The sequence below is a fragment of the Trachypithecus francoisi genome, unplaced genomic scaffold (assembly GCF_009764315.1).
Source record: "Trachypithecus francoisi isolate TF-2019V2 unplaced genomic scaffold, Tfra_2.0 Lachesis_group3, whole genome shotgun sequence".
Taxonomy (NCBI): Eukaryota; Metazoa; Chordata; class Mammalia; order Primates; family Cercopithecidae; genus Trachypithecus; species Trachypithecus francoisi.
In genome coordinates, this window is record NW_022681468.1 from 112,666,026 (window position 1) to 112,678,747 (window position 12,722).

At 42.9% G+C, this 12,722-nt stretch overlaps 1 protein-coding gene and 1 pseudogene across 2 annotated transcripts in view; both read left to right on the forward strand.

Annotated features, from left to right (window-relative positions):
* The window catches only part of ETFA (electron transfer flavoprotein subunit alpha), a 105,899-nt gene that overhangs the window by 57,544 nt on the left and 35,633 nt on the right, over window positions 1-12,722 (forward strand). The window lies entirely within an intron of this gene.
* On the forward strand, window positions 1,186-6,080 carry LOC117070347 (annotated as a pseudogene).

The following is a 12,722-nucleotide window of genomic DNA, read 5'->3' on the forward strand; positions in this document are numbered from 1 at the left end:
TTTTTGGTAGAGATGGGATTTTACCATGTTATCTAGGCTGGTCTCAAACTCCTGAGCTGAAGTGATCCACTCTCCTTGACCTCCCAAAAGTGCTGGGATTATAGGCGTGAGCCACTGCACCTGGCTACACTTGCATTCTTGAAAGTTTTTTTTTTTTTTTTTAATATAGCTTGAGTCTCGTGCCTACTGGGCCATCCTCACGCATCTATTCTTAGGTATAGAATTTCAGGTAGAGTTCCCCCCAGCACTTTGAGTTCCATTGTCTTCTGGTCTTCATTGTTTCTAATAAGAGCTCAACCACTGTTTGTATTGTTGCTCTGTGTGTTTTTTTGTTGTTGCTTTCAAGATTTTATCTTTATCGTAGATCTTGAGATGTTTGATTATGGTAGGACGGGTGTGGTACCTCACGCCTATAATCCCAGCACTTTGGGAGGCCGAGGCATGCAGATCACGAGATCAGGAGATGGAGACCATACTGGCTAACATGGTGAAACCCCGTCTGTACTAAAAATAAAAAAAATTAGCTGGGCATGGTGGCAGGCGCCTGTAGTCCCAGCTACTCAGGAGGCTGAGGCAGGAGAATGGCGTGAACCTGGGAGGTGGAGCTTGCAGTCAGCTGAGATTGCACCACTGCACTCCAGCCTGGGCGACAGAGTGAGACTCCGTCCCCCCCGCAAAAAGAAAAATAGTTTAATTATGATATACCTAGGAGTATGTCTTTTTGTATTTATCCTGCTTCAGATAGCAAGCTTCTTAAATCTATAAATCTATGCCTTTTACCACATTTGGGATGTTTTATGTTACTGTTTTTTCTGCTTCATTTTTTTTTTTTCTCAGTTTTGTTCTGGGACTCTAGTTGCACACATTTTAGATATCCTGATGTTCTTTCCCCGATTGCTGGAGTTCTGTTGATTCTATTTCGTATTTTTTCTCTCTATAGCTTGGATCATTTCTTTTGGTCCATTTTCAGGGCCACTGACTCTTGTGTAATTTTAATATGCTTTTAAACCTATCCAGGGACTTTCTTATTCTAGGCTTTATATTTGTTAGTTTGAGATTTGCATTTGGTTGTTTTTAAAATTTTTATTTCTCTAATTTCTTATCTATTTGACCATTACAGGTATTTCACTTTACATCCTTGAGCGTAGGTTATAATACCTACTTTAAAATCCCTGTGTACTAATTTCAAAATCTGTATCATTTCAGGACTGGTCTTCTAGGCTCAAGTGATCCATCTGTCTTGGCCTCTCACAGTGCTAGGGTTACGGGTGTGAACCACTGCACCTGGCCTGAGTGAATATTTTACCACTTTGTAATATTATGCATTGTTCATTTAGAAAATAATGGTTTACTGAGTTATGAAGATCTTCCAAATGTTGACATATTTGTCAATATAAAAAGTCACATTCAGCCCTCCTCCCTGCTCGCTCGCAGGCTGGGCCTGGCATGGTGTGGCATCACCACAGATGGCGCTGAGGCGGAGCATGGGCCGGCCAAGGCTCCCGCTGCTGCTGCCGTCGCTGGGGCTGCCATTGGCAGCTCTGGCTTCTCTGCTGCTACAGGTCTGCGGCTGCAGGTCCGAAGCTCAAGAGAGCCCTGGTGAAGCTGACAGTGGCTCAGGGGCAGCCGGTGAAGCTCAACTGCAGCGTGGAGGGGATGGAGGAGCCTGACATCCAGCTGGTGAAGGATGGGCCTGTGATCCAGAACTTGGTCCAGTTGTACATCCCTGTCAGCAAGCAGCACTGGATCGGCTTCCTCAGCCTGAAGTCAGTGGAGCGCTCTGACGCGGGCCAGTACTGGTGCCAGGTGGAGAAAGGGGGTGAAACCAAGATCTCCCAGCCAGTGTGGCTCATGGTAGAAGATGTGCCACTTTTCACAGTGGAGCCAAAAGATCTGGCAGTGCCACCCAATGCCCCTTTCAAACTGTCTTGCAAGGCTGTGGGTCCCCCTGAACCTGTTACCATTGTCTGGTGGAGAGAAACTATGAAGATCGGGGGACCTGCTCCCTCTCCATCTGTTTTAAATGTAACAGGGGTGACCCAGAGCACCCATGTTTTCCTGTGAAGCTCACAACCTAAAATGCCTGGCCTCTTCTCGCATAGCCACTGTTCACCTTCAAGCACTGCCTGCAGCCCCCTTCATCATCACTGTGACAAAGCTTTCCAGCAGCAACATTAGTGTGGCCTGGATGCCAGGTGCTGATGTCTGAGCCCTGCTATAGTCCTGTACAGTTCAGGTAACACAGGCCTCAGGAGGCTGGGAAAGTCCTGGCTGTTGTGATCCCTGTGGCCCCCTTTACCTGCCTGCTCCGGGACCTGGTGCCTGCCACCAGCTACAGCCTCAGGGTGCACTGTGCCAATGCCTTGGGGCCCGCTCCCTATGCTGACCGGGTGCCCTTTCAGACCAAGGGTCTGGCCGCAGCCAGTGCTCCCCAAAACCCCAATGCCATCCGCACAGATTCAGGCCTCATCTTGGAGTGGGAAGAAGTGATCCCCGAGGGCCTTTTGGAAGGCCCCTGGGACTCTGTAAACTGTCCTGGGTTCAAGACAGTGGAACCCAGGATGAGCTGACAGTGGAGGGGAGCAGGACCAATTTGACAGGCTGGGATCCCCAAAAGGACCTGATCATATGGTGTGCGTCTCCAATGCAGTTGGCTGTGGACCCTGGAGTCAGCCAGTGGTGGTCTCTTCTCATGACAATGCAGGCCAGCAGGGCCCTCCTCACAGCCGCATATCCTGGGTACCTGTGGTCCTTGGTGTGCTAATGGCCCTGGTGATGGCTGCTGCCCTGGCCCTCATCCTGCTTCGAAAGAGACGGAAAGAGACACGGTTTGGGCAAGGCTTTGACCGTGTCATGGCCTGGGGAGAGCCAGCTGTTTACTTCCGGGCAGCCCAGTCCTTCAATGGAGAAAGGCCCGAGTGCATCGAGGCCGCATTGGACAGCTTGAGCATCAAAAGTGAACTAAAGGAAAAACTGAAGGATGTTCTCCGCCCAGAGCAGCAGTTCACCTTGGCCAGATGTTGGGCAAAGGAGAGTGTGGTTCAGTGCGGTAGGCACAGCTGAAGCAGGACGATGGCTCCTTTGTGAAAGATGCTGAAAGCTGACATCATTGCCTGAAGCGACATTGAAGAGTTCCTCAGGGAAGCAGCCTGCATGAAGGAGTTTGACCATCCACACGTGGCCAAACTTGTTGGGGTGAGCCTCTGGAGCAGGGCTAAAGGTATCACCCCATCCCCATGGTCATCTTGCCGTTCATGAAGCATGGGGACCTGCACACCTTCCTGCTCACCTCCCAGATTGGGGAGAACCCCTTTACCCTGATCCGGTTCATGGTGGACATTGCCTGTGGCATGGAGTACCTGAGCTGTCGGAACTTCATCCGCCGAGACCTGGCCGCTCGGAATTGCATGCTGGCAGTGGACATGACAGTGTGTGTGGCTGACTTTGGACTCTCCTGGAAGATCTACAGCGGGGACTACTATCGTCAGGGCTGTGCCTCCAAATTGCCTGTCAAGTGGCTGGCCCTGGAGAGCCTGGCTGACAACCTGTATACTGTGCACAGTGATGTGTGGGCCTTCAGGGTGATCATGTGGGAGATCATGACACGTGGGCAGACGCCATACACTGGCATCAAAAACGCTGAGATTTACAACTACCTCGTTGGTGGGAACCGCCTGAAACAGCTTCCAGAGTGTATGGAGGACTTCTTACATTCCCACTCCATCCAAGCCAAGGGCTGCTTAGACCTTCAGATGACCTTTTGTATGATCTCATGTACCAGTGCTGGAGTGCTGACCCCAAGCAGCGCCCAAGCTTTACTTGTCTGCGAATGAAACTGGAGAGCATTCTGGGCCAGCTGTCTGTGCTATCCGCCAGCCAGGACCCCTTATACATCAGCATCGAGAGAGCCGAGGAGTCCACTGCAGGAGGCAGCCTGGAGCTGCCTGGTGGGGATCAGCCTTACAGTGGAGCTGGGGATGACAGTGGCATGGGAGCAGTGGGTGGCACTCCCAGTGACTATTGATACATCCTAACCCCTGGAGGGCTGGCTGAACAGCCAGGGCAGGCAGACCACCAGCCAGAGTCCCCTCAATGAGACACACAGGCTTTTGCTGCTGCAGCAAGGGCAGCAGCCACACAGTAGCTGTTAGCTCACAGGCAGAGGGCATCGGGACCATTTGGCCAGCTCTGATGGCCACTATGCTGGCTGCCTAAGCCCTGTCTGACCCCAGCCCAGACATCAAGGTGTGGAAGCTCCTGTGGTAGTCCTCCCAAGCTGTGCTGGGAAGCCTGGACTGACCAAATCACCCAATCCCAGTTCTTCTGCAACCACTCTGTGGCCAGCCTGGCATCAGTTTAGGATTTGGCTTGATGGAAGTGGGCCAGTCCTGGTTGTCTGAACCCAGGCAGCTGGCAGGAGCAGGGTGGTTATGTTTCCATGGTTACCATGGGTGTGGATGGCAGTGGGCGGTCCAGGTCCAGCCCTGTGGGCCCTACTGTCCTGCTGAGCTGCCCCTGCTGCTTAAGTACATGCATTGAGCTGCCTCCAGCCTGGGGGCCCAGCTGTTACTGCCTTTGGGTTTAAATACCCAGGTTTGCCCCTCCAAGTCACAAAATGATGTCCTTGTAATATTCACTTTTAGGTGAGGGTTGGTAAGGGGTGGGTATCTCAGGTCTGAATCTTCATCACCTTTCTGATTCCACACCCTGCCTAGGACAGGAGAAGTTGAGGGGAGCATGCTTCTCTGCAACTGACTGAGTCACACAAAGGCATGCTGGAGCACCCAGACTATCAGGTGCTGTTCTTCCAAAGGCAGCATGTTGAGCCAGCAAGAGGAAGGAGTGAGTGAGGCTGTAGAGGAGTTCAGGAGCCCCTCTCCATGCCCACAATCTGAGCACACTACCAAATCTCAGAATATCCTAAGACTAGTGAAGGCAGCTGTGTCTGAGCCCAACTCTTCTAAACGGTGACCTTTAGTGCCAACTTCTCCTCTAACTGCACAGGCTTTTTTATCCCAAGTCTCCAGAGAGAAATCAGGCCTGATGAGGAGGAGTTCCTGGAATCTGGACCCCAGCCTTGGTGGGGGAACCTCTGGAATGCATGGGGTGGGTCCTAGCTGTTAGGGACATTTCCAAGCTGTTAGTTGCTGTTTAAAACAAATAAAATTGAAGACTTTAAAAAAAAAAAAAGTCGCATTCATTGATATAGGCAGGCATCACTTAACAATAGGGATATATTCTGAGAAATGTGTCATTAGATGATTTTGTTATTGTGTGAGCATCACAGAGTGTACTTACACAAACCTAGATGTCATAGTCTACTGAACACCTAGGCTATATGGGGTAGCCAATTGCTGCTAGGCTACAAACCTGTATAGTGTGTTACTGTACTGAATACTGTAGGCAATTGTAAAATGGTATTTGTGTATCTAAACATAGAAAAGTTAATACGTTGTGCTATGATGTTACAACGTCTATGACATCACTAAGGCAATAGGAATGTTTCAGATTCTTTATAATTTTATGGGACCACCCTTATATATGCAGTCTACTGTTGACCAAAAAAACATTGTTATGTGGTGCATCACTCATCTTGTTAGAAGAATCTTCAAAGCTCGTAGTCATCGGTACAAGTGTTTTAGAATTCTGGTTTTCACTTAAAAGTTCAAATTTTGTCCTTGATAAGAAATACTTTCAGTTGTTGTCTCAGAATTGATGAGGTCACTTTATTCACAGTAAGATACCTGCGAAAAATGCAAATGTCTGTCAGATTTTCTTTGAAGTAAAAATTGTGTTTCATGAAAAAAGTACCTGGTTCAGCTTGCAACTCAAACTATTAAACAGGTGCTTTCCCTGGAGACAACCCACTGTGCTTTGGTGTGAAGTGGAAGTGTTTTCTACATTCTTCACAGTTTGTCACACAGAATATTAAAGATACATGTACTCCAAGGTCAAGATTTAATAACGTTAATAATTCTTTTTTTTTTCTTGAGATGGAGTCTCACTCTTATTGCCCAGGCTAGAGTGCAGTGGCACCATCTTGGCTCACTGCAGCCTCCACCTCCTGGGTTCAAGTGATTCTGGTGCCTCAGCCTCCTGAGTAGCTGGGATTACAGGTGTGAACCACTATGCCCGGCTAATTTTTGTATTTTTAGTGGAGACAAGGTTTCACCATGTTGCCCAGGCTGATCTCAAACTCCTGACCTTATGTGATCCACCTGTCTTGGCCTTCCAGAGTGCTGGCATTACAAGTGTGAGCCACCGTGCTTGGCCAAGGTTAATAATTCTTACTGCTTTGTCAAGGACCTTAGGTGAAAGTGGCTTTAAAAAAACAAAAGAAAAAACTGTATGTGGCCATGAAGAACGCAGTGAGTTTAGTGCCGCTGCCTTGAAACTACCACTAAGGCAGTGTTACCCACTGTCATTTTCAGATCATCAGTGCAAATGTCAATTCGGTTTTTCCAAAATAAACCATGGGATTCCAAAAAGCTATTTAACACTTTGAGTATTTCATCACCACTTGTGTTCATTGCCAAGGATTCATGTAAAAATATTCTTCAATGATTACTTGATATCAATACTAGACAACAGAAGTAAAGCAGGAAACGCAGTCATGTCTATAGACTTGTCAGGCAAAAGTACAGTTTTGCAGATGAGATGCTGTCTTCATGTTTACAGCTAAATATTTTATTCAGCAAGTTACTGTACCACTGGAATGTGACAGTGCCATAGTTTGTTTTCCTGAGTTTTCAAAGCAGGAATTCAGCAATGTCACCTCTATTAGTCTCTTAGCAACTATACTTCTTTAACCAATGAAATATGATAACTTAAGATGCTTCGGTGACCTTTTTCTTTTCTTTCTTGAAAAGCTAAAATAATAGCTTTTGGCTCTTAAACTCATGACATTTATGTTAAAATAAAATCCAATTTAGTTTTCTTTGAACTCTGAATGTTTGTTTTCAAAATAGTCATCACTTCCTTTGCATAAGATAGAGTAAGGTAAATTATTAGCATCTGTAAAGCTAAGAGAAAGATAACTTTTATCATATTTTCATTTATTTTACACAGTATTTTTTAGAGTATATTTCTCTTTTCCATAAGTTAGAAAACTCTGTTATTGGTTTCATCTTTTTCAGTATCTTTAGACATGGTTGTTGCAGCTGTGGGTTGAGAAAGTTAGTCTTCTCTATTTCAGTATAAATATTATAAAAATAGTTTTAGAGAAATTTAAAAATGAATAAAAATTTTGAAAAATGTAAATGTTATTGCCATGTAAGACAACAGAGTGTATTTCATATGTTTCCTTGCAGGCACAAGGAAACCTTTGGTATTTCAAACATTGGTTTATTGAACAATAATGAAATTGTAGAAATTATAGCAGTTATAACTGTAAGAACACACACTGCTATACTGTCCTGAGAACAAACTAAGTTAATCCCTATATACACACAAATTTATACCTAAAACCAGCTATACCGTAAAAACTTTTAGGAAACATAAAAATACAGATGCATACATTCTGTTAGCTTCAGAGTGATGGTTTCTTTAAAAGTTCTGGCACCTCTGGGAAACTCCACTGTACACTGTGAGAGAATGAAATAAAAAAGTGGTAAATAACATCTTAGTATTGCTATGAAAATAGGTTTGACTTTGCAGAATCCCTGAAAGGGTCTTGAGGCTCTCAGGGTTATCCTGACCATATTTGGAGAATTGCTGGTTGTCTAATAGTTTTGTAATGTATTGTAGAGACACTGAATATGTTGTAGAGATTATGGATTCTGTTATATTCCTATTAAGAATATTAACTTTGTGTTTTAGCAGGCAGTTAACTTGGCTGAACTCAAATTCCAGACTCAATCTCCTTATATTCAGTTCTTTTAGTCTTAGGCTGACAGTGTAGAGCTCACCTCATACATGCCTAATGCGGGGGTCAGCCAGAGTTTTGAGTGGAGTGTATGTGCAGAGTTTGTGGTTCTCTCCCTGTGGTTCTCTTCTTCTGGAATGTTTCCCTCACTTTCCAGCTGGTTTGGTAGTCACGAATACTGTCTTTTGTGTGTTTACTCAACCAATAAGACTGCAGATTTCTATCCAAAGTATCTCCTTTTCGGATTGGCTTTTATCCCTGTGGGGAATCTGCAAATGCCCCAAGGGAGGAAATAGAGATATATGCTGGGCTCATTTCAGTGTGCCTCCCTCCCTTACAGAATCATGGCTCCTTCAATGCTGCCTGTCTAAGTTGATCTCCATTGTACTTAAACAGTTGCTATCTGTGTTTTAACCAGGTTTTGTAGTTGCTCTCAGCAGGAGGATTGGTCTGATACAAGCTATTCCCTCAGGGCTGTAAGCCAGGAGTCCTGAGGCCCAGAATTGAATGCATTACTTCACTTGTGCTCTGACTAGTGCAGAGTTGGATTATTATCTCCCTAAATAATATCTTAATTAATGCTACTTAATAATGCATTAGGTTTTTGGCTGCGGTATCCCACTGTTGGCAAGAATTACACTTGTGGCCATCCAGAATCTTTCCCCTCCCCCACTTGAATTGCTGCTATTAAACCACATCTCCTTTGTCTAGTAATAATTCAGTATTTCTTTGTTTTTAAAGCTGAACGTAGTACTTTCATTTATCCTTATTTAATTTGGGTCTACTTTCCCTACCATTGAAACTTCTTGAATCTCTTAAAGCTTGATTTTGTTTTCTACTTTCCTTTCAACTTATATTGTTTGAAGATCCTCTCGTTTTTTTGCCACTTTGTAATAGCTGTGGAAAGTATCATCAGCACTGCTGTTTCTGATGATCAGTAGTAAAAAGTTCCCTACTTCATAAAGTAAGGGCACATAAAGTCAGATTTGGTTATCCTCACAAAATAATATTTTAATAATTTAAAAAACATATGTAATACTCAAAGGATGCTGTGAATTTTGTTATTTTTTTTAAAAGCTTTTTTGGGTCATTCACAATAATTTACATGTGAATATGAAAGATTATGGAACAATTCCTGGTATGCTTATGGATTCATGCTCCCTGCAAGAATTCAGACCCAGTGATAGGAAAACACTAGTCAATTCATAGCTTACTAGTGTAACAAAGACTTCTCTTTATTTTTTATTTTGAAATGATTTCAGACTTATAAAAAGTTGAAAATTAAAAGCAGTGTAGCTGAGCACTGTGATGTATGTCTATGTCTATAGTCCTGGCTGTTCAGGAGACTGAGGTGGGAGGATTGCTTGAGGCCAGCAGTTAGAGACTATAGTACACTATGATCATACCTATGAACAGCCACTGCATTCCAGCTTGCATAATGCAGCAAGACCTCATCTCTTTAAAAAAAAAGTACTCTGTGTGTGTGTGTGTGTGTGTACATACATTTTTTCTGAACTAGTTGATAGTAACATTTATAGCCCTTTACCCTTAAAGACCTCAGTATGTATTTCCTAAGAATAGAAATATTCTCTTATATAACCAAAACACATTTATATGCCATATCCCAATTTTGTCAGTTCATATTCTGATTCCAATTTTTTATTTTCTAATGGAATACTCCAGTTTTATCAGTTAGCCTAATACAGAATCCACTTTAGGGCCAAGTATTGTGTTTAGTTGTCATCTCTTTAGTCTTAAGTTATATGGTTGTGGTAAGGGATGGTTCTTGGTTCTTATTTAGTCTCAGTCTTAGGCAGATCCTCTGCACTTGGGCCTCAGAGTGAGGCTTTCTCAGTGTTCTTGTCCCTGCCCCCTGTGTCTCTACCTGTGGCAGCCAAACTCTGCCTTATCTGTAGTGATGGTGGGTAGCAGTTTGAGTCATCCTGAGAAAATTCAGGTGAAAGATAAAGGCTAGAAAGATAGATTGAAATGAGGTCAGAGAGTGTAAATAAAAATTCTGGCTGTGTGAGCTGGCTCATGCCTATAATCCCAGCACTGGAGGCTGAGTTGTAGAATGTACAATAAGTTTACTAGTGAAGTAGAAGGAAACCCGGGAGTTCAAGGGTGCAGTGAGCTGTAGTTGTGACACTACACTCCAGCCTGGGTGACAAAGCAAGATCCTGTCTCTAATTACATAAAAATAAAGTCACCTTAATAAAAAAGATTCTATATGGTCCTGTTTGTTTGCTAGATGTGGGCTGCAAATTTGGTTTTTAGAAGCCAATTCATACTGGACAACAGGATCAGTGCCCTGATTTACAGTGTCCTAACGTAAAAGCAAACTAAATGGCACATGGGAAGTATCATTTGGCCTGGTATCAAGATCAGAGAGAGAGAGATATATCCCTTGAGTCCTTATAAAGAAGGCTCTATTGATTGACATCCTCAACAATACCTTTACTGTAAATAAGACAGTGGTTTCATAGGACTGCGTTTTTAATAATGTCCCTTAGTGTAGGCAAATTGCCTAATATTAAGCGTATTTTCGTGAGAGGCAGAAATTATGTGATTTTGTATCTGCTGTTCAGACTTATTCTAGGGTAGTGACTAGTGATCTAGGAAATTTTATCAGGAAGCCCCATGTATAATATGGGAAAAAGTGGAGTTGAAGTGGGGTGGTATATCTAGAGTGCTACTAGCTGAGCTCTCACCCTTTCTCATTTTCCTGAGAGTCTGTACTACACCTCTGCAGAATGACTAGAGCCCTGAGCACATTATCAGAACTCTGTCCAGAGAAAATTGTTGAATTGCATAGCCTCAGATAGTTCTCTACAAATGTGTCTGTGGCAACTGAATTCTGATTTTTGTCATCTGTTAGTATTTCAACTACTTTATTTTAAATTGTCACCCCTTTTAAAACCCCTTACTTGGTATCATTATCTTATTCTCAGAAACTGAGCATTCCTTCTACTTCACAAGTAAACTTATTGTACTTTCTACATAAGCAAAGCAATACAAAAATACAGCATATCTACATGTAGATAAAAAAGAGGGCCTCCCTTTTTAATTTTGCTAATATGTCTTCTTATCCTCTGGACCCCATCATTTTGTACCTTCTTTGAGACAGTGTTCTATTAGTTACTCCATCCTCCGGGTCAGAGTCTCTCCTTCTCTATTGGCCCCTTTTCTATAGTCTTAAGAAGAAAACCCTTTATCTGCCCAGCAGCTTCTTTTCCCCATTACCTATTGCCCCTTTCACCTCTCTTGCTGGGCTAAGCTTGAAAATGTAGCTTAGGTTTGCTGTATTCCTTTTCCTTCCCATTCTTTTCTTTTTATTTAAAAGTTTATATATAAATTTATGAAAATATAATATATAATTTATATAGAAATAATAAACACTAATGTTTTCGTCCCTGAATTTAAGAAACAATATTACAGTACTGTTGAAAACCCTTGTGTACTCTTCCTTTAATACACATTTTTTCCTCCTCTCAAAAGTAACCATTACTGGCTGGGCACAGTGGGTGGCTCACACCTGTAATCCCAGCACATTGGGAGGCCGCGGCAGGAAGATCATGTGAGCTCAGGAGTTTGAGACCAGCCTGGGCAACATAGCGAGACCTCCTCTCTACTTAAAAAATTTAGCTGGGTGTGGTGGCATGTACCTGTAGTCCCAGCTACTTGGGAGACTGAATGAAGTGGGAGGATCACTTGAGCCAGGGAGATGAAGGCTGCAGTTAGCTATGATTGTGCCACTGCACTCCAGCCTGATCAACAGAGCAAGAAAAAAAAAGAAAAAAAATAGCCATTATCCTAAATTTGATTATTATTGTTTCAAGATATTTCATTTTTACTTTTACTACATATCCTCTACAGATCCCTAAGCAGTATATAGCTGAGATTTTCAATATGAGTATGATGAATGATTTAGAGGCATACCAGATGTTGATCCTCTCAGCCTTTGGAACAGTGGATTTTATGACCAGCCTTGTTTGTGTATGATACAAATGTTATTTTCTGTGTGCCATGGTATAAAAAAGTTGGGGAGCACTGATATATAATGTTATTGTGTATATTTTTGAAATTATCAATAGTAATGTCCTATATATGTTCTTTCTTTTTTCAATTCATCTTGTATTTGTGAGACTCATCTGTGTTAATGCAGGTAGCATTTTTTTCATTTGTATTTCATTTATGTATGGTATTCTATTATATGAATTTATCACACTTTACCTATTTTCTTACTAATGGTTGTTTATTTAAGTAGTCAATAATTTCTTACAAACAATGTTACCATGAAGATTATTAATAATGTTTCCTTGTATGTTAGTGTTTTATTAAAGAAATATGCCTTGGGGTGACATTGCTAATTGTAGAGAATCTAGCTTTACCAGATTTTGACAAATTGTTTTCCAAAGTGGTTATTCCAGCTTATATTTACTAACAGTTTTAACAGCTCTCTGAACTTTGGTTATTTACAATTTAAAAAAAAACTTTTGCAGTTCTTGAGATAGACGGCAGTTCTGAAGATGGGTGGTGATGGTTGCATAACAAGGTAGCTGTACGTGTCCCAGAACTATATATTTAAAAATGATTACCATGGACCGGGCACGGTGGTTCATGCCTGTAATCCCAGCACTTTCGGAGGCCAAGGCGGGTGGATCACCTGAGGTTGAGAGTTCAAGAGCAACCTGACCAACACGGAGAAACCCTGTCTCTACTAAAACTACAAAATTAGCTGAGCGTAGTGGCACATGCCTGTAATCTCAGCTACTCCAGAGGCTAAGGCAGAAGAATCGCTTGAACCTGGGAGGTGGAGGTTGTAGCAAGCCAAGATCGTACCATTGCACTCCAGCCT